At 40.2% G+C, this 22,123-nt stretch overlaps 1 protein-coding gene across 2 annotated transcripts in view; it reads right to left on the minus strand.

The window, feature by feature from the left end:
- zmiz1a (zinc finger, MIZ-type containing 1a) overlaps positions 1-22,123 on the minus strand; it is a 169,656-nt gene that overhangs the window by 108,417 nt on the left and 39,116 nt on the right. For both annotated transcript variants that reach the window (XM_033979147.2, XM_033979146.2), the window contains exons 2-3: positions 21,725-21,863; positions 623-684 (exon numbers count right to left, since the gene is read on the minus strand). The gene's annotated coding sequence lies outside the window, so the exon portion shown is untranslated. The remainder of the gene's footprint in view (positions 1-622; positions 685-21,724; positions 21,864-22,123) is intronic.

The following is a 22,123-nucleotide window of genomic DNA, read 5'->3' on the forward strand; positions in this document are numbered from 1 at the left end:
GGAGTTGTGTTTTGTTTCATTCACACATGTTTGAACCCTTTATTATTAGTCAGTCTATACCTGCAAAGGTCAAAATGCTCTGTTTCACCTTGTGATGTCATGTAGTGGCCATTTTCAAGTTAACAGCTCCTTTTGTCTTTAGTTCCAGGGCTGGAATCATCCAAATGATTCTAGTGAAGGTGTCTGGAGTTTACAAACACAGTGGAGCACTTCTTGTATTACCACATGACATCACAAGGTGGAACAAGGTGGAGTTTTGTTCTGTTTGAGTGAAAAACTCTAAATATGCAAGATTTGTGTTTTAAACATGCGTGAAAGAAACATAACACAACTCCAGGCATGTTTTTTGATGTGGAAATAATATAGCTATAACATAGATCAGAAAACAATGTAATATAGGCCCTTTAATAATAACAAAAACATTTGACATCATAAAATGCACATAAAAGATATCTGTGAACACTAATGCTTTTGTACATCTTTATTACCTGACACTAAACCTGACCCGCAGTCTCTTATCCAGCCTTATCAACGTGCACACAGCATTGTAGCATACCCATATCACTACATAAGCTGCTACTTAAATCATTGGATGCAATGGGTGATAAATCAGATGCCTTACCGTTGCTGTGTTTTCCTATTAGGTCCAAATCCGCTTCCTAATCCTCATCAATCATAGCACTCCTGCAATGAAAAACAACACAAAGCAAAGTACATCAGGGACAGTGACAGAATACAACGATAGGGGGAAAAAACAAGACTTAGGTGGCGTCATTTATGGGGATATAATAAAGCAATGTGACAGATCAGTGCCATATAACAAGTGCTGGCAGATACAACGTACAAGTTTAATCCCAGCAAAATATAAAATCTCTCAGTGACAAATGCAAGTTGATTTCCTCCTTTCTTCCGAGTCTTTGAACGCACCAGGCTCACAGGGATATGTCTCCGCGCTTCCGGCTTCGCTTCTACAACGTGCACATCCCCTAATGGGCCGACCACTCGCTGACTATTAATGCAGTAGCCTACTTTGCACGCTTGTTTCAATACTGCGCCTATTTCCATACTCCCACTGATTTTCATTAATATTCTGCAAGACACTTCCAACCAAAAAAATGTATCTTAAAGGGGCGGTATGCTTTTATTTTTAAACGAGTCTTGATCACCTCTAGTGGTTAGAACAACATTTCAATTAATTGATAACAGGAGCAAAAATAAAGAAATAAATTGCAAAATAGGTGAAAAGGTACAATTTGTAACTTTCTGGAGGTGTCTATGGAAATAGAAAACCATACTTTGGAACATTCTCCATGGAGTTTGCATTTTATACCATAGGGCAGAAGTTCATAGCTAAATGAACAACATTTCCATGGCAACAAGCAGGAGGAGGCCCTTCTCCAGGTCAATTAAGGTTTGAGGAAATGCAATCCCGCTCAGTGTAAGAATGCATGTTTTTATCATTTTCAGTGCAATAAAAATAATAAAATATGTGATTTTATTAGTTTTCCTTTTTTTTTGCTAAAAAGTTACATACTGTGACTTTTAGGGCAGGAGACAGCATGTTGAAGGCTTGCTGATTGGTTTCTACTTCCTGTTGAGGGTGGAGGTTTAAGTGAGAGGCGAGGTTTGTAAAATGAACCCTCAGAAAACTCCACGTACAGAATGAAAAAATATATATAAATGAAGAAACATATATATATGAAGAGAACATTAAGATGATGGAGGTTTAAAAATACATCTATGTGTACTGTATGGTGAAAGAAACCACATATCGTAAATGGCAGCAACATGCCCTGTATTTAATTATTATTAACACTACACTAGCAAGCTAAATGCATGATTTATTCATTTTTCCGTTGAATTTAATTAGTCATAGGGGTTTAATTAACTAACTATGATCTGATATTGTAATTTTACACTTGGATATGGGATGCAGAAAAAGGGTACTTGAGCACAAAGGAAGCCATGGTAAACCAGTGTTCATTAAAAGCTCTTATGTGCAGTCATGTTTCCAGTGGCAGCATTAGTGAGTGATTGCTCCTAATCAGGCTCTACACGCTGGGAGGTTACCTTTTATTCCCGGGAATCTGGCGAATCTTCCGACCATTATTCCGTGTTCCTGTTAGGCGCTGAACCGTGCCTAATACAAGCAACACCCCTCATATTTTCGGGGAGCAGCGCATCGCTCATCAGGGTACAGCAACCCACAAGACTGCAATTAAGGGAAATGACGGTTGATATGATACTTTAAGGGGTCACTTCACTGGAGGGGAGGGATACTCAGAATTTGAATTCAGATTTCATTAACATTGTAATGCACATGTCAAAATAGAATTATTATTTGTAATCATGCCCTTCATCATCAGAGGTATAATACTCCCTACAACAGAATAAAAGTCAGCCTCGTGCGTCTTCTTACACTCAAACTACTTCAGTTTATTCTACAACATCAGCTACAACATCTTCTACTGTTTCCACCGATGCCTGTAAGTCATCGGTGTGAGGAAACATGCCAAAGTTCTTCTGGTTGTTTATTTTCTGAACAAAACAGCTACTGTGGACTGTAACCCGCTCCAAAACAAGAGCAAAACAACAGCAGTGTCAAGTCTCCGACCTGACCAGCAGGGCTGCAGCTAACGATTATTTTAATAATCACTTAAACTATACATTTTTTTTACCTTCTATAAAGAAATCATTTTTCTGTTGGAACTGACAATAATCAAAATCAATATATCCCCAAAACAGAAACATTTCACCATAATACACCAGACAAACATGTCCCTAGAATATTTATTACCAATTTACTTGTTAACGGACTGTAATGTGAACAGGCCACATTAAATGTGAACTACAGTTAGTTTCAAGGAATTAATTTCATAGAAAATAAAGTTTTATGTCCCATCACCTTAGCTAAGATAAGAGTTAAACATCTACATGTGTTTATAATGTGGTGCTTTGAGCTCTGTGCTCTGTCTGTAGCTCTGGGGTGGAGTCATTTTCCAGTGTTAGCTCCGCGTGCCGTTCACTTTGGCCTCCATGTCTTCACCTATCATCACGGTCTTTTAGTGAACTAGTTTGTTTTCATCATCGCGGTCCTCCATGCTCTCGCACGCAACTAAACTCCGCTCCTTAAACTCACTTGTGGATCTAAAATATCCTGCTCTTTTCACTGTCGCTGTGCAGCATCTGTGCGAAAACATGTTTCGTATGGAAACAAGCACCATAATGGTTCAGTTTCATATGGTTTTAACTAATTATAATAATTAAACAAATTATTGTGGCAATAAAATAAGAATTATTGCTTTTTAATAATCAAATTGCTCGATTAATCGTTTCAGCTCTACTGACCAGGAACTGACAATAAAACCTCCACATAAAGTCGTCGGCACTGCAGCCCAGTGTCACATATAAAAGTAGATGTATTCATAACAACACATTAAACACAAAGACAAACAAAGATGTCAACCCCGAACTAAACACAAAATATCAGATGACTGCAATATTTTTAACTTTATTGAGTTGCACTTGTACAAATTTGACCCCAAATTTGCAAACAATCAAAGTATAAACAAGCTAGATAAAAGGCAAGACCAATTATTAGAGGACGTCATGCTGAATTGACAGCCCAGTTACGACAGCTAACTGACAGTGTCTCAAAAACAACACGCTGTATTTATTTGAACATCTCTTGAAATGTTTGGTCATTGACAGGTAAAGCAGATGACAAATGACATCGGCTCATACGGCTGTCAGAATTAGCAGATGATTTTTGATGATAACTTGTCAAATTAATATTCACAATCAATAATGAGGTAAATTAGCCAACACCTTTAGCTGTGAAAATGACAAATCTGACACATTCAAGCAAAATGTGTGACATGGGATCAGATATTCAGGTAATTTGTATTCAGATAGAGTTTTAGCTCATTTGCAATCCTCCATTAAAACACTTAAAAAACACAGAGGAGAGTTATACTGTGATCAATACTTAATACATAACACTTAAAAATAACTATATATTCTTAGGAGAACCTATACATTTTAAAGATGCAATATGTAACTTTTGTGGTTACTGCTTGTGTCATTACAGATGTTATTGCTTTGCCTTGAATGTTCCACAGTATGGTGTGTAACATATCTATCTTGTATTTTTATCAGATGTACATTTTCCAGACATTTTTCCCACAGATTTTTTGAAAAATTTAAATATTAAGAGTTTAAGAGACATCATGGAGGCTAACCAGCTACGTGCGAACTGACATCTATGACCCGGATGTTCAGAAAGCATAACATCGTCATGGAAACAGTGGCAAACTCTCCACCAGAAAAATTACATAGTGTATCTTTAACAGACTAATATTTTGTACAGTGTCAGAAATAGTTTAATTAGCTTTAGTCTAACCAAATCAGTATAATACAATAATACAGGAATAGTCTGTAAAACCTGTGCCATTTCCTAATTAAGCTGTATTGAAACCAGCTTAGCACTGGCGTATCCTGTGAGCCTTTTATGCAGTGGTTATTCTATTAATATGAGTACACATTCACTCAATGGCTATAGAGGACTATGTATTCATCACTGCACTAGCCTTGGAGTCAAGTTAGTACACCGGGATTAATAATGTATATCACTGGGCAGTAAATGTTCTTTTCTGCTCCTTTTTCTTAATTAACGCACATCATAACCAGCAGCCCTATTTCAATATATCTATGGAGTTAAATATTAGTGAAGTAACTCTCTAACATGGGCTCGATTACACTTGAGGATCTTACAACGTGCTTTGGAAGAGCACATCCTAAAATTTAAATGGCAAAGTAAAGTAATCTAAATTTAAATATAAGTAATCTTAGAATAAAACATGCACAATACTCCCTCCTTGTTTAAAAATGTAATAAAAAAAAAATACAGCAGACTACTTTTGGTACCTTTTTTTTAACCTCAATGGCCGATGCCGATTGTTTAGTATCCAGAGCAATCGGTGGCCGATAAGCTCTGTCGATATTTTTGGGCTGATATGTGAAATTATGTCCTTTTAATTTACTACAAACTCCCAAAAAGCACTTTTTTACTACAAAGAGCAGTGTAGTCATGTTTTGAGTAGCGTTCTCTTCATATTAAAGAGTTCAAATATAGGTTTGTGTGTATTCTTTAGGCAGCAGAGTCCAAATATCGACCCAAGATATCAGTTGGTCAATATATTGGTCTATCTCTATTTCTATTATTTGATGATCACTTGGCTTTTGTTGACTTTTTGCTTTTGTTGTTTGAGTAAATTTGAACTTTTGTCACCCTCATGCACTTTTTCAAAAACAGACCACACACTTGGATCCAGAGCCCGAGAAGTCCCTAAAGCGATATCCTTTTTGTTGACCGCTCTTTGAAAAGGGAAACCGCTTACTGACCCTCCCCGTGTCAAACTACTCTAGTGGAAAGGAGGAGCGTGATACTGTATACACTACCACGAGCGATACAAAGGCCTTATGCTAATGCACTAATTCTCCATAATGAAACATGAGGCTGGTGCAGCACGTCTTCTCACTCTCACTGGGAGGAAATATGGCCGCCTCGTCTGCGCTGTCCCCGCGCCTGACGACACACAGGCGGAATGATCAGACAAGAAAAAAATAAAACAAATGCTTGCATTGATTCACTAGTTGTTTATTTACAGCGCTCTCCGGAGAAGAAATAAATTCCCCTGTTGAGGCTTTGTTTCCCCATCACACGACACAACGGGATGCACGAGGAGAAGGGTGAGCGGGCCAACCACACAGAGGCGAACCCCAGCGCAAATATGAGCGCACACTCCCTACATCTGGATTAATCTCCAATGGGCGTCCTCACAGATGCCATTAAACGTAGCAGAAGGCGAGAGAATCGTGCGGCAAAAGAGGCTGCCATGTGAATAATTTATGCAGGGGCTCATCTTGCCTCGCACCGGGGGGATTTCTGCTTTCAATTTGCACTGTTTTCCTGCGCCATATTCAAATCGGAGGGAGCAGATTTGTTGTGATTGGCACGCGGAAGGTCAACGTTAGCGGGTAGCGTCAATGTGGTCCTCTACGGGCCGGTATGCAGGTTTATTATACTGCAGAAAAAGCATCAAATCTGCTCTTCTTGAAATGAAAGTCCTGAAATGAATGGGTTTGACTGTAGTTCTATCAACACAGGGCGGCAATAATGAATCAACTAATCGTGTCTCGCCGACTATAGAAAAAAATAATTGTAATTGTATTATCTGGACTATACAGAGCTGTTAACACATACACAAACCTTTTTATAGCAAAGTCAGAGGCGTAATTAGATCAAAATGTCGTCTAGAAGTCTTCAGTCAACATATTTCAACCTTTATTGGTAAAAATTTGTATTGAAAATCAAAATTTACAGTTTTGATTAGCTGGAAAAAATCATCGTTGACTTGTCTACTACTAAAATAATAGTTTATTGCAGCCCGAATCAATGTGTATCTTACTTTAACCAAAACAATCTGGATTCTGAGTGGCACAGTCTTTAAGCACTCGCCCTCAGACCAGTGGGTTGCTGTCAAACCTGCACTGAGGCACATACTTTTGTTATGACCGCTCCATTCACAGAAAAAGTGGATGATTGTGTCAAGAAGTACAAATTGTCACAAAAATCTGAGGTTTTATTGCACCAGTGATACATCAACTGCCTGAAATAGGAAATAATACATAAAAAACACTACAAATATGTTAAAAAGCTAAAGAATGTAGGTCTAATGGGACTAGGTCAATCCATCTAAACTGAAGTCATTCAAACTAATACGGATATCCCTTTTGCAGTGCTGCGTGGCAGGTTAGCGGGTGGGTATGTGTGTGGCGCTCTTTGTTTACCTCTCTGTGCGGCGGGTGACACTGGAGAATAGGCCTGTGGTGAGCAGAGACGGCAGTGTGTGTCTCAGCTTATTAGGCTGCTTTCCAAGGACACAGGAGGCTCCAGATATTACACTGGCTGGGGAAAAAACACCCGCGCTAATCATAGCAGGGAGATGCTAGGGCCGCAGACGCTAAATGAAAATGTGGGAGAGGGGAGAGAGAGAACGCTTTTAACACATCACAAAAGAATGGTTTTGGTTGGCGGGATTTGGTTGGGCCATGAGATGTTGAAAGTTGAAACAAAGAGATTGCTGTGTTAGAGGTTACTTGGGAAAAACTGTGCAGCATTTGGAGTTTTTCTTCTCGGTATGTGACTGTTTCTCACAAGAACAAAACAAGCTTTGTTTGTGGAAAAAATGTTGACTTGATTCTCTCTTTCTGCCTACCAAAGATATTCTTGTATTAACGAGCAAGTCACAAGGACCAATACAACGTCAAAGCAACAGTATGTCTGGAAAACTTTTATGTCTACCAATAAAAAAATCGGGTTGGGTGACCTGTTACCAAAACAATAAATCTGTCATTCATTTTAAAATGTGCAGTTCAGTCAGGTCAACACCCTTTCCTTATAATCTTATGGATGTAAGTTTGAGATCTGTATTGTATTAAATCTGAGGTACCTGAAATTGAAAGGATGAAGTAAGTATTTGAATCTATCTAATTAGTTCTTGGCTTTCATAAACATTTTGAAATGTTGGCCACTAGTACAGCTTAAGAACACCTTTTTCAGAGCAGGAAGGGCCACCTAAAGACGGCCAATCAGCTCTCAACCAAACACACGGCTCTTTTGTACAAGTTCGCAAGTGACAAAATGTAAAAAATGTTAAAATTTGGTGGAAAAAAGTGCTCAACAGTATGATTTGTGTCTTAAAGTTCTGCTTTCACAATACTCTTTCTAGGGAGGAAAACAAAATGTACTGATTTATAAGAGAAGCTTGAATTTTATTACTTGGTATTGTGTCGACATAGACATCATGGGTATCACACATCACCAATGGCAACAGAGCCAAGCAACAAAAACTCTGGAGAATAAGATAAAAATACAAAATAGTATGCTATAATAGAGGAGCACTGAATGTTCCAAGGTATGATGTTCATATTTTGGTTACCACTTGCAGTATTTTGATTGGAACCACAAAAATGATGTCGTTCAATAAATCCTGCTTTGGTAGAAACAGGTCCAAGATGACAAAGGGAAGAAGCAGGATTGAGCGCCTCAACAGGAGAAAGCCGGATGAAGTCATGGCGCTCATGCATGTCCTCTCTGTGTGTGTCACTATGGGGCTATGAGGGAGAAGAGGTCATCTGTGACAGGACCAACCATTAGCCAAGGGCGCTTACAAACTGGCAGACAGCAAGAATTATCCTCGCGCAAACCAACTCTATTCACAAGTCCTGGATATGAGATTTCCAGCATTCTGCCAGTCACAAAGGGGCTTTTTTGTTGTGCTGCGCTGTTGTTGTACGATTCCTTGGGGAATGGATCAGTCTGCTTGTCTTTACACCCATCGTAGGCGGCGAGCATACAACAGAGACAGTGAACATATTTGAGATGTGATCGCGGCTTGTGTTTGTACAAAGACACATGGCGCGTTTGACTGAAGCGTCTCAAAACCCAACTCTCCAACAAGCGGGTTACGTGGGGTTGCTTAGGGGAAAAACGGTGCTTACCCAGCAAAATCTTGTCATTTACAGTAGGGAGTTGGTGTATGAACGGAGGGTGGTGACAGAAGCTGGCTGTTCTGTCCCTGAATGGGTCCGTAGTAGCCAGGCACAGTGCAGTGGTTCAACAAGGCCTCTTTAACCAGCTGAATGACGGGCGAGCAGTCGGGCGCAGGGCCAAGCACAGACTTTCAGCTCCGGCTGCTGTAAGCATGCCAACTCAACCAGACCAGAGAGGCCAATGACGAGGGCAGACAAAGAGTAGGAGTAGTGAGCTTCAAATCTGACTGAGAACACTCTTATTAAGTCTCCAAGTTTATGTTTCCTCTCAGAAGTATGGCACGGGTCAGGAATGTTCAATAAGGGTTCTCCCTAAAGAGGTTTGCAATGCTACAAAACACAGTACTTACATAAACAATGAGTGTTTCCACATGTAGCTAACGTTTAAAGATTAAATATATGGCGAATAAGGCTAATAAAACATTTGTGTCGTGTTAAGATTAATACAAGTTTGCTGGAAGTGATTGTAAAGAAGAATGCAGCTCAGAAGACAATTTTGAACTACATTTTTCAGGGCTGTAGTATCCGGGGTTGTTTGGTTGATTAATCGGCTGATGAAGTCTTAGTCAACTAAAATCTGTATTCATTTTTTGATTTAGATTATAAGAATATATATGAAACAACAGCAAAAAGGAAAAGATTTGGAAAGAGTTAGCTGACAATTTGGATAAACTTTCCTGCAGGTGTAGTCTTGTGTGTGCAGTTTGGGTCTGATACAGAGATACCTAATAGTTCTGAGAGCTTCTGCCACACCCGCTTTTAATCCACTAATCGATCTGTAGGGCATGTCTTCAGTCGACTAAGATTTCATTAGTCGAGCTCTAATCACCAACTCCTAACACTTTTACATATAGCTAACAGTCAGCGGCCTGCTCCAAAGTAGACTTATGTTCATATCTTCATGCTGATTTACTGTACGTCAGCTCCTTGGACTTTTCTGTTACTCTTTAGTCTTTCCACATGTAGCACGCAGACTTGTTAAACTTTAAAGACAGTGTCCGCAGCCCTAAGCGTTGCATCAGGGGCCCTCCGCTGCAGCCTCGCCTTGGAAGTCTCCGGCACTACTATGACACAGCATGAAGGAATGCACCAATAGATGTGGCTCCCCCCCCCCCCTTTCTCTCCCTCCCTCTCTGACTCCTCTGGTGAGCAGCTCCATACGCACCCAGTAATTATCAAGGTTATTTTCTCCCAACGCGCCAAATCCCTGTTTATGAGTATGAGCGTGTGTCACTAGGGCTGTCAAACCCGGACCAGAGCCATGAGCATAAGAACAACCCCGCATAGAGCTCGCTGTGGTCAGATACTCCCTGAACTCGCTGGCTCCGTTTTCCATTTTGAATCAGAGTAGCGGTAGCGATGTCACGACCTCAAGTGAGACAGCAAAAATGATGTTGCGTGTGAGCCTTGACCTGACAAAAAAATAGGAGGTATTTCTGGAAAGCACCAACTAACAAAGTGTTTCAGGGAGAGCAAGTGAATTCGCAGACACATAGCCAGACGAAAGTTTTAATGATTGCTATTTATTGCCAGAGACAGCGGCAATGTTCATATCAGCTTGGATATAAACACAACTGATTTAGTTTATTGGGCTGTTTAATCCCTTGCCAAAAATAGACGAAAATTATCATCATAAAATCAATATTGGTTCTACAACAAAATGAGTGACAATTTTCGCAATTTTCTTTTTTATAAAACTGTCAGCAAAGGGCGTTTTGTATATGCAGTTGGCAAGAGTACCATTCACAAATACATACAATTAATAGGTAAAGTTGTCATGTTGTTCATCTTATATCATACATTCCAACTTGGGCTCCGAACCCTGGTTAATTCTGATAGTTTGTCATAGCTCAGCCTAAAGATACAGCAAAACACAATAAGTATAAAAATCGGTTGCATAAATTAGGCTAGTTCTTACTGGTTTAATCAATGTGTTAAGAGCATTGTTCTAACATACAAACGATTTCAAAGACTATCTGCAATTATGTGACCATGTTTCCTCGAGCACAAAAAACACAAATGCAATCATTTATTTTTATATCATGCTCAATCTAATCTCACTGTTCCATCATTGTACATTTCCATAAACACGACATATTTCCTCGTATTATTGGCCTGTTTTAGCTTTCCCAAAATCCAGACAGTGGAGAGAATAGTGACCCAGGACACGGCGCACACTTCCTTTTGGCAAGGGTAACAGAGGAAATAGGTCTCCGCAAATCCAGTGGTTAACAAGCCTCGTAAAATGGGTCTAAACCATGCAACAGGCTAGGTATTATAGTGGTTAATTAGAGCCAAACAGAGGGCAAGTCTGTCTGAATAGGATGCGGAGTCGGTCTGTTCTCATGCTACAGTAGACACGTCTGCAAACAAGAGCCCGGGGCAAACCTGAATTGCCAGCTAGAAAGTAAATTTGCATGTTCCTAACTGTTGGCAGGGGTCAGCAGTGCACATGCGCCTGTAACAACAGGACGTAAACACTATATGAGGTGTGGAGAATGGGATGTTTCAGTGGCAGCAATATATCTCAAATAATTACAAACAACCAGGCTGTGCAATTAATCAAATGTTAACCGAGATTATGGCTCTCATGGTTAAAGAATTTCCCTTGCAGTAACTTTACATGTAAATTAGGAATGTACACGAAAAAGCGACATACACAACAGCCGCACATGAGAAAAAGCTACTTGTGTTCACTACATGTAGATTTAGAGACGACTTACAAACGTATATTATTATTATTATTATTATTATTATTATTATTATTATTATTATTATTATTATTATTATTATTATTATTATTATTATTATTATTATTATTATTATTTTATATACACTGTCCTGCACTAAACTCATGTGGGACAGAGCACCCGTGGACATTTGCCTGCACCGATCCGGCTCTTCTTAAAAGGGCGCAGGTACCTTTTCCTCTTTCACCACTGTCCTTTGATACATATTCCCAAAGTCTCTCTGCAGCTTAGAGCCGCATAAACATGAATTGGTTCATACTTGAATAGTAAAATTGCACCAGGCATGTGCTCATTAAAATGCAAATGCAGTAACTGCAGTCATTGAGCCCCTGTGCAGTGTGATTGATCATACCATGGTATTGCAATACTGCGGTTTCCACGACAGCTCTAATTGGGATTTTTTTATTTCGATGTCAATGATAAGCTTGTGTCTTTTCAATCGAGAAGTCAACAGCCAATTCTCAGTCTCAGTCAGTGTTTGGAGAAGATTCACACTTAAGAAGAGAAAATCTGACTATTTTTTGTGCAATGGCAATTATCAAAAGCCAGTATTGTTTATGTTCAGCAAATTGATACTAAAACTATTTTGTTTTTGTTTCAAGAAGTATGAGTAACAGTTACAGTATACACTGTCATTTGTGGCCCTATCCTAACCTATTTGAAATGTATTCCTCATACTATGTTGAAAAGCGATGAGTGATTACTTTTGCACAAATTGGTCAGTCTCACTATGTCCAATATGTCCTTTACATTCAATAGTGTAAATTTATGACATTCACAAGGCACTACGTGGTGTTTTTATTTACATTTTACACATTGTCCCGGGTCTTTTGGAACTGCAGTCGTACAAAAGCTACTTCCTGTCTGTTTCATCACACAGGCCGGGTTCTTTGTTAGCGTGCGGAAATGCCTCTAGAGGGAATGAAAATACTGGCAAGTCCCTGCAAGGAGAGAGGGAGACAGAGAGGGAGAGAGGGAGAGTGAGGGAACCAATGTTATGCCAAATGCCCATGTAGGCTGAGGGCTCTGGTTGCATATACATAGATAACCGTGTTAACCTAAAGAACATAAACACTGGTGTGTGGTTACACGATTGCCAGGCGAGTCGGGAGAGGCTAGGACGAGCTAGCTATGACACTACTACTGAGTCTAAAGTTGGACTAATGTTGTCACGGCAGCCGCAAAATTACAGGCAACGTCACTTTGAAAGCTCTGCAGTATTCAGGGAGTTTCCAGCCTGGGAATTACATTTGGGAATTAGGTGACCCCGGCTAGCGTGGTTCATTAAATCATACAAGTATCATTCAGTAGTGCAGAGGGATCCCATAGAGAGTTTAAGGGAAGGTCAAGTGAAGTGCCAGGGTCAACGGGGATAGAGTTGGTGCAAGTAGAATATGAGTGCACACTGGACGTCCTGTGCACGCTCGTGCCTTCCTGTCATTTACAGTTGCCGTCCGATCGGGAGGCCATGACAACGGGCAGCGTAGGGAAAGAAAAGCAGCAAGAGTAAACGCAATACTAACTTCCCCCAGAGCCAAAATCAGGGAGAAGGAACTTGTCAAAATGATGTCATCTACGTATTGTGTATCAGTCACATCAAAGCAACTGATATCACCAGTGAGAAGTGAATGCTGGGCCGTGTTAAGTTTGTGTACAAGGCTGGGCAGCACAAATTAACTGAAAAATGAACTTGAATTCAAACTTGAGTTGAAAGGTTGAAATATGGTGACTGAGGGCTTCTAGAAAGAGAATACTCACGAATTAAGTGCATTATATGCCTTTGTTATAAAAGGTCTTTCTGCATTTGTTTTGAGATCTATATAGTCAGATCACTATAACAATTCAACAATAAGATTACAATTATTTCAACTGATGATTCCTGTTGACATTGGCAGCTACTGGTCAAAATAATAGTTAATTTGTTAAACATGAGCTGCATCTTTATTTATGTCTAAAGATGTGAGAACCTGTCAGCTCTGCAACAATATAAAGTGACTATTGCAACAGTTATTCTAACCTCAAGGCCTAGTCATGGGCTTTGGGTGAACACTTGTTGACCATCCTGCTAACCTCTAAACCGTGAAGGCAGTGCCTCACAAAAGCTCAGAATTAGTTTTTGGGTTTTTTTGCATATTCCATTACCTCATTCTGTTGCCATTGCACTAAAACACATGTTCGTAATCAGACAACAGCCTCCCAACAGCAGATGATTGTAATCGTTCAATGGTCTGCACTTAAAGCAAAAATAAGACATATTGGTGAGGGCCAGACACCAGTAATTTAAAGCAATACAACAGATTTAATAGAATATAGTGAGAGCGCAGACAGTGAAATCATCTATTGAGTCGAAGCCGTGAAGAGATTGGAAACGACATGTCGAGCAAGCTTAAACAATAACCCTAGTATTGACAAGAGCGCACTACACACCTGCCAGGTTGGACTATTTTAAGAGCAGGATTTTTCAGCCACACACAGAGCCACCCACACTCTAACATCTATTTGACCCAGGCAAATTGAAACCGTATGCTATTTCAGATTAATATTTCATGTAAATTTCACCTCCCACACAAAATTGACATATATAGACTCATCACATTGTTAAAGGTGCTGCGTGTTTTCTCTAATAATACACCTCGGGTTAGTCATGTTCTGTGACGGCAGAATGAAGAGTGTTGCTAACACTGGTATATATTGTCAGAGAAGTGAATACATGTGCTTTGACCTTTAGCATTATATTGTTTTTAAGGTTTGTGTCTCAGAGAGCAAAATCTTACTGAATAAACTGGTTGTAAGACTTAATGAGGATGTGAAAATTCATGTTGTTCGATTTTTCCGTTGCACTTGCTAGGTCATGTCCCATGGATCGCAGCAGGTTAAAAACACACAGTTTGGCTTTGAAATGTAATATTAGCTGTTTGATGTTCTTCTAAATTCATATCAGAAAATGACTGCGGTTTTGCACTGAACCGGTTCAACTGACTGATGTTAAGATTGTTTCCTAGATTAGGTTTTTGCATTTTCTAGTACATTGGATCAGAGACAGCTATGATCTCACCATAACAGTGATACTTGATGCAGTATGCTTTCATTACACCAGTACATTTAGTGCCTTAAAGGCCACGCAGCTCAGCAGCAACACTGTCTTCTGAAGATATCAGGGGAAAACAGATTCAAGATGTACTGACAGAGTGGAGGAGCTTTCAAGACAGCTGCTCGAGTTTCTCTCTCTGTCACTCTCTCTCACTCGCTCACACACTCCCTCTCTCTCTCCTTTTTAGCCAGTGACAGCAGGCACCCAGCGATGACATGAGGAGTGTCTGAGGCAGCCAGAGCGGCAGCACTAAACAGACAGAAATATCTGCTCTGACAGAGGGACACACCGTCACCCACTACCACATGCATGCAGCTGTCACTGAGCTTAGCGCTCCGCTCATTTTTTCTCTTCCAATTCTCTCTGCTCTCCAAATAGTGGCTCTTATTTTTCTTCCTGCTGCTATCATATAACACTTGGAGAAGCCACTCCTCCCTGTAAGAAGTTGTGCTGGCTGTGTTTGGCTGGAGGCCAGAGACAGGGGAGAGGACATGAGGCCTTCCATGGGCGCTGCACTTGACCAGGCTGGTCTAAGCAGGTCTGACTCCAGTCCCTTTCACTGCTTCACTCTTTTGTTCGGACTTTTCCTGCTTTCCTGCTCCTTGTGCCTCTTTGCTCCAAAGCCACAGCCGTTCTCAATTAGGGGGATCAGGGAGCACACAAGAAGAAGTGGAACACAGAAACACCAGGCTGCATGTGAGAGTGTGTATGGGCGTGGGAGCATAAATCTCCTCTTTGTCAACAAGTCGTCACCTGACCTCCAACCTCCATTTTTAAAAACAGACATGAATATGTCAGACATGCTAATGTTAGGACTGGCAGAGCGCTCATCTCTGTGCTGCACTATTCCACTAGAGTTTCATGAATCCTGGGGCGACGTACAATGGAAAACTGCATGTCAGTGTGCACACATGAGCAGTCACACCCATGCACACGCTCCAAACGCCTGCACCATGTAGCAAGCTCCTTAGCAAGCTCTTTTAATTGCTTTGTTTCAGTGGTCCCTTCTGAATAGGAGAGAAGCTGGGGGCTGCAGTTTACAAGACACATCTGCAGGTGTTGTATTTCAAACTGAGAAACTCAAGCTGGGAGGAAAAAAAACACATTTACTAATACAAGAGCCGAGATGGAGGAATATACAGACACATTTTTCATTCTCTCTGCCACACAGACACACACATATGCGCACACATTTTGCAGGTGCAGCACCGCTCCTCAGTGGCATCAAGCCTGAAAATGCTGGCACATCTGAGCGGGGGTGAAATCGAAAATCTCTTAACATCTGTGTCTCTTTACAGAAAGATACTGACTTTATTGTGATGCAACAGCACAATGTATATGACAGCACAAAGCCTAGACACATTATAAGGGAGCAGAGCTGTCATATCAAGAGAAAACAGGCTTATCAACTTGGCCCAGGCTACACTTACCTGCATAAAACATTGTCACGGCAATAAATACACAGCTATATGCCACACGGTCAAATAACTACTATGGACTTGACATTTCGTTTCCATGCTGCTGACATTTCTCAACGCAAAGGAGATCATTGAGAACAATTTTCCCCCTTTTTAATTCTTTGAGCACAGAATCAAATCTGTTTGTTATAGCCAAGAGTCAAGTAGTTTTGGAGGATCTCTGTGAGTGAGTTTTTCCATTCACCGAGAGAAAGAGCAATCAGCTAAGCTTCAAATGGCATCCGACCGATTCAATCTCCTTTCTTCTGTGAGCGCCTCCATTGTAATGTTCTCACAACACACTGGCATGCACGCCACACTGCGCGCCTTCTCCGATAATCTATGCAAATGGGACCCAGATGGACAAGTATGTATCTAATTGAAAAACATATGTGTCACACTTAAAAATAATAGTTTCAATATCTCGTGGTGTTTTTTGTCTTATTAGTACCACTGGGGAGCTGGTGGATATTACTGAAACTGATGCCTAAGGTTTTTGATTACTAAATTGCACTGTGGACATCGCTGTACAAAGTAAAACATGGTTTCATTAGTTCTGTAACTTGTCAAGCAAAAAAGACAGCATCAGTTACACCATCAGCGAATGTTCTGTAGCCAGTCACAACACATGAGTGCATAACCCAAAGAGTACGCAAGCACACAAGCATTTATCTGTGGTTAAAACCAAATTGTGAAATCAAAACAGAAATATGTTATTTTCATTTGTTTATGATTTATGGAGGATGCATTGTTTAGGTTATTAATCTGAAATTCTCAAAGATCTCTGTAGGCACTTTCTTGCAACACAGATATTGATGTTGATATTGCAATAACAATAAATTTGCAATATCCAGAGCAGCACAAGTTCTAAGTGACAGCCAACCTGGCAGTAAGCGGGCCATTTGTAAAATTAGTCAAATGAGAACATGGTCCTTTTGTTTATTGCCTTGAATGGTGACAAGGAAACAAGGTTGGAGTATTCATGAACGCCATTTCTCACTCTGCTGCTCTCCCGCTCTCCCCTCTGTGAGTGTGAATTCTGCGGCAGCATTGGTGGAGCGGCGCGGGCATTATGAGTGTCCATTAATGAGAGTGTGGCGTGGCGTATTGTGATGCGCTGCATATTACAGCCATTCATCAGAGCCAGGAGACACTTGACAGGCGGACAGCCAACAGGTTGTGTAATCATATAACAGAGCCATGTCAGGCCTGCCGCGCTGCGTGTCCCATTCAGCCCTCTAATGTTGTTTTCCTCTGGGTAATTGACGACGACCCGGTGATGGATAACATCATGGAGCGCAGAGTGCGTAGAGATGGTGGTCGACTGAGTGATGTCATTCCAGATTAAATCAGCTCTTGGATCCGTTTTAGGGGAAAGTTTCAACTTGTCTAAATTGTCCTGTCCATCAGTTGTTTGAAAAGGTCAGGGAAACATAGCTCTGATTAAAAAGAGAACCATCCAAAATCATTTGAAACTAGTTTGAGAACAATTCTACTCATTTACTTTCAATTTACTTACAAATAGGCTTGTCAGGTTGAAAAGTTTGCTAGTCTGGCTGTCCTGCTGCATTAAAGTAACTCATGTTTAGTAAATGCAGACCTTTGGCAAACTGCAGAGAAATAGATGAGCTGGATGAATTCCAACCCCCATCGTTTTTACCCTTTTAGGTAGACTGTGGCCATTATGTGTTTAACTAGCCTTGATGTCAACTATACGAGAACATAGAGCATGTAATAAAACATTTTGCAAGTACAGACTTATATGTAATTCTATATTATACAGTCTGCATCAATAACACGGTGTCATAACAGACTCTGACTGTAATTTGAACAGTGTGCAGATATATACATCAAAGTATGCAATCTGTACCTTATTTTATGATATCATTTTTGTAATTTGTACTTACACATGAATGTTTACAGCAAAATACACCTATCAAATATAATGTCTGACAGTTATAAAACATGCGTCACCTCAATTTGTACTGCCATTCACAATCTTCCTTGAGCAAGTAATTGAGTCGAAACATCCCGCAGACGCGCAGCTCCTCTGGTTACAGCGGCTGTGCACACTGAACGGAGAATGCCATCTGATGCTGCGGAATGCTACCACTTCTCCTCAGCCACATCACAAGAGCACAGGTGGCCCCGGGGCAGTGCTAGACGTTGTTAAGGATAGCAAGTATCCTCACACAACCTGTTCTGTACTGTCCCTAAGCTGGGAAAGAGAAGACAATGTTCTCTCTCATCCTCCCACTCTTCACTTTATATACCTCTGCTTGGTTGGTGAGAGCCGCTTCTTGCGCGGCCAGACAAAAAATAGGCACAACTGTACAAAATAAAATGATAGCCAAAATGAGGTAAAAATACATGTTTGTGTCTATGGAGCTGTAGTACCCTTAGGTGATCCTCCTAAGAGAATGGGAGTGTTGATTAGATTTTCTCTTTCAATGTCTTTCGCACAAACAGATGAGAGAGTCAGACACAGAAGGTCTTGTTTGCTCAAAATCTGAATGCATCACATGAGCATTTCTTTTTGCCCAAACAAATGTTACTTGTGAGAAGAAAGAAAGTTAACATCAGTGACTGGGGATGCTCCATTTTTCTGGTAAAAGCTAATCTTAAACTTCCTTGAGTTAATCAAAAACAAAACATCGTGTGTGCAAAGAGGTAAACACAGACAGAGCCCACAAGTCACTGCAGCAGTATTGATCACTATTCTGTTATTGTTCTACACTTATTAATTTCCAAATATACCAATATACAACCCAGACTTTCAAATATTAAAGATCATCTACCCTGATTTTTTTCCCATGAATTTGAGCCAACGTTGTTTTGTCACAGTGCAGATTATATAAACAGCTCTTGAGGTCAAATAAGTCCGCTGCGTACTGTCTGCATCTAATTACAAACCATTTTATTGTCCAGTAATCAGGAAGTGTGTGTTAGCATGCTTTTTGTTGTTAGATTGACCGTGCATAAGGTGAATGAGGAATAACTTTGGACACTGTTTAAAATGAAGTTTCAACCATTTTCAAGAGGACGGTTCTGAATGCCCAAGAATGTTCAAATCTGAAAGTCTCCAAAGCTACAAAACAAATATGTTACCATAGATTTAATCTGGAGCGCCAATGTAAGTAAAGGTCCTGTAGAAACCTTACACACTATTCCTTCTGCCTCTCACAACGACCACACTGTTTGGTGTCAACACTGGCCACACTATGCGCCGTGGACATTAAAAATGCATCCAATTAAAAATGCCAGCGGAAAATAGTGCACTGTAAATGGCAACGGTCTGTGGCATGTTTGCAGCGTTGATAGGCTCTCTAAACAAATTGAGCCGCTGGAGTCTTGCATTAGTCATTCGGGCTGGCTAAATTCTGTCGCAGCTCTGTGGGCACAAGTTGGCACTATTTAATGTGTTAATGTTAAATGAGGCTATACATTTGTTTCTTGCATTTCAATGTTATGGAAATGTGAGGAAAAGTAACATTGAAATGCTTTGTTACTGGGATTTTAATAGGACTCACATGTTCATAAAGATGTGAAACAGTGACTCAATGTTTACTAAAGTATTAATAAATTGCTATTCTTTTAACTGTAGTCACACATAGTTGCGATGAAATGGTTAATCTTTAAAGTGATAATATGTAACTTTCTGGAGATGAAAAGTCACCTGCATTATTTTATGGAAATAGAAAGTTAAAAGCATAGTTTGGAACATTCTCTGTGGAGATAGCTATGTTTTATGCCATACTGTGAAATATTATATTGCTATATTGTACGATAAATTTGGTGATACAGTATGCATATTGTGGTGTTCTGGATACTCCGGGCTACACTCCTTTACCGATTTTGCTACAGTTTAGTTGCTTTTTTAGAGAAAGGAAACTTGTTTATGTAATACAATGCAATAAAACATTTTACTGTTTGGAGGATTACGTTTGTGCAGGGAAAGGTTTAACAAAGAAATACTGTTGTTCTTAAAATATTGATATATTGCAGAATAATTGTGTAATACATGGATCATCGCACAATAATGCAAAGTTCAGATTGATATCCAATAGTGAAGGACTGTGTGATTCCCAGCCTTACTTGCTCATCTGTTGTGTCTTTCATTGCTTTCAACTGTCATGTCAGTATAAAAACCTCTGCAGTGACGTCCACACGCTAAGCCGATCCTCACTAGTCTTCTATGTGTTAGCGTGCTGGTGTGGGTATGCCATCGCCTGTACGGTAGAGCCACATGTTCCCCACACTTACACACACTCTACACTAAGGAAGATTAACCGGCACTTTATTATTTATTTGCTACATGGATCTGCCTACACCCAGCACCATCAGCCAAGCCCCCCCACCAGAGCCGAACTGCCACCCTCATCCTTAATCCCTGGTAGAGAGGAGAGCTGCCGAGAAACGGGAGCAAGGTGGCTAAGCCGGAAAAAGAGGTGAAGAGATTTGCTTTGCACTTGAATAGTCTCCATATGTAGTATTATACAATAAACTATGGCGTCATACTTGAAAATATAAAGCCGCGATAGGCATATGCATGAGGACGGTCACATTAGCAACTGAATAACGCCATAGGATCTTTGGATCCTGTGTCGCAAAGTACATTTTTTAGCTAGCAATGCAAAGTTTGATGGAACTTCATAGCACATTGTGAAAAGACATTTGGATGATATGACTTTGAAACCCACCTTCTATATATATATATATATATATATATATATATATATATATATGAAGGTCAGTTATTTTAGGCTGCCATATGGGATTGTGTCATATAGCAAGACAAATATATATATATATATATATATATATATATATATATATATATATATATATATATATATATATATATATATATATATATATATATATATATATATATATATATTGTAAACGTAACGATATTTTTAGTTAACATTTATGTGAAGAGTGAATAGAAAGCATTGTTGGAGAAGAAGTAAACAGGATTGACAACTACTGTATTGTCCGGAGTATAAGTCGCACTGGAGTGTAAATTGAACCAGCCAAAAAAATGCATAATAATGACGAAAAAAAACATATCTCTCACATATAAATCGCATCCGAGTATAAGTCGCACTCCTGGCCAAACTCTGAAAAAGAAGTTCAACTTATAGTCCAGAAAATACGGTATATCTAAATGAAAACCTTCGGTCAATAGCATGTCCCTACAGGGCTACCATATCACGTACCATTACAGCGTTTTTAAAAAGTTGCCATGTTTCTAAACTTTTGTTGTTCAGTACTATTCCTTGTTAAAATTCAATACATACTTTCCTGTTCATACTGTGTAAATATTCAACTATTAAGGAATATATCCCATAAGAATGTGAATAATACTCCCCAAAAGAATTTAATAAAGACAGCTGAAACTAGTGCTTTAGTGCAATATTAGCCGTGACTCCACCAGCCCTGCATCTTTTCAACAAATGCTTCCCTAATCAAAGCCTGCTGCGTGTATTCTTTGCTCCAAGTGTTGACACTGGCCACAGGCTCCTCTGTAAGGACTGGCTCTTTCTCTTTTTTTCTCTTTTTTTTTTCTCTTTTAACCGAGCCAAACAGGATCCTGCACAGCTCCTCATAAACAGCAGCTGCAGCCTGCTCTGTTCCCAGTTCCTCAGGAGGGTCCAATCAAAACCAGCCACATTAACTGCCTCACTTTGACTTTGCGTGCCAAGTCTGCTCCGTTACGGAAAAAAAAGGGGAAGGAAAATCCGGGGGCTTGCGTGCACTACATGACAACTCCGGAGCACCCGATTCAAAACGCCAAATCTGGTTACCTGCATGAACTTTGACCTCCTCGGCCTTCTTTGCTGATGCTTCCTCTTATGGTGGGCGCCCCTCCCCCGCCCCGTGCTTCATGTATTCCTCACGCAGCGCTCGCTCACTGACCTCTTCTTCGTCTTCTTAAGCGGTGATCTGAGGGGAGGCAAGACAAGACGGAAAAGGGAGAAGGACGTTAGATTTCTTTTAATGGACAGCCAAGAGAAGTCGGTTCAGACAGAGGACAAATGGATCACGCATAGGCACAGACGCACACAAACACCGGCTCTGAAAAATGTATGCAGGCACTTTGCTAGGCAGCCACATTTGTCCAACCCTTTCACCTGCTTTCATTATCCGTAGCACTAAAGTCAGAGGGCGTTTAGCATTGACTGTGACATACAAACAGGATAGTA

The sequence above is a fragment of the Periophthalmus magnuspinnatus genome, chromosome 15, assembly GCF_009829125.3.
Source record: "Periophthalmus magnuspinnatus isolate fPerMag1 chromosome 15, fPerMag1.2.pri, whole genome shotgun sequence".
In the NCBI taxonomy this organism is placed as follows: domain Eukaryota; kingdom Metazoa; phylum Chordata; class Actinopteri; order Gobiiformes; family Gobiidae; genus Periophthalmus; species Periophthalmus magnuspinnatus.